Here is a 997-nt window from a genome sequence, read left to right as displayed (position 1 = left end):
TAATGCCTTTTCATGTGTTGTCTTTGGAAATCTGGTCCACTCCACGCATCGGCCCGGTATTGCAGCCAATCTTAGCCAATTCTGCAGCAAGGCTTTAATGCTAGGACCTTAGCTTGGCCTTCCGGGAATGGTATAGTAACACTCGGGTCCTTAGCTTGGCCTTTGACTTTGATGCTAGGTCCTTAGCTTGGCCTTGTTGTTTTTGGACTGTGGCTTTGATGCTATGTCAGTCCTTAGCTTGGCCTTTGCCATGATCTTTGATTTTTGCAATCCGGAGATGGAATAAGAGCTTGCTCTGTCCACTCCACGCATCGGCCCGGTATTGCAGTACCTCCGGGAATGGTGCATTCGCAATGATCGCAGCAAGGCTTTAGGGCTAGGACCTTAGCTTGGCCTTTTGGCTGAGAGTAAGTGTCCCGGCTCCTAGGCTTTGTAGCGTATTATGAACTGACCGATAACGGATAATGGATAATGGATAACGAAGATAGAACAATAACCCTTAAAAACCCCCACCTCCGGGAACGGTGCATTCGCAATGATGGCAGCAAGGCTTTAGGGCTAGGACCTTAGCTTGGCCTTTTGGCTGAGAGTAAGTGTCCCGGCTCCTAGGCTTTGTAGTGTGTTATGAACTGACCGATAACGGATAATGGATAATGAATAACGAAGATAGAACAATAACCCTTAAAAACCCCAAAACCCCTGCTGTGATCCGAGAAAGATTCCGATGCATTTGATGTTATGCAATTCATACCCGTCAACCAGTACATTTTTGCCGTACAAAGTACGTTTACTATGTTTCTCATGACGTGTACGACGTACAAGGAAATCTGTACGGAAAAACGCAAATTTGTCAATTATGGGTACCATCCGGTAAACACCGACTAACAAGTTTGCCGCAGAAGCCTCTATCTTGGTATCGTTTTTTTTTTCGTTGCAAATGAAGCGAGCGGTTTGATGCTACTGTGCAGCATGCATCTGCCGCCTCGGATTTCATGTC

The 997-nt window shown here is 46.3% G+C and overlaps 1 pseudogene; it reads left to right on the top strand.

Moving 5' to 3' along the window:
• The first annotated feature begins 233 nt into the window (after nt 1–233).
• Nucleotides 234–353, top strand: LOC148369769 (U2 spliceosomal RNA; annotated as a pseudogene).
• Nucleotides 354–997: the final 644 nt, after the last annotated feature.

Source organism: Urocampus carinirostris, chromosome 3 (genome assembly GCF_059441175.1).
Source record: "Urocampus carinirostris isolate Australia breed hairy pipefish chromosome 3, RoL_Ucar_1.0, whole genome shotgun sequence".
Taxonomy (NCBI): domain Eukaryota; kingdom Metazoa; phylum Chordata; class Actinopteri; order Syngnathiformes; family Syngnathidae; genus Urocampus; species Urocampus carinirostris.
Note: the sequence above shows the minus strand (reverse complement) of the source record. Positions and strands in the feature narration are given on the sequence as shown.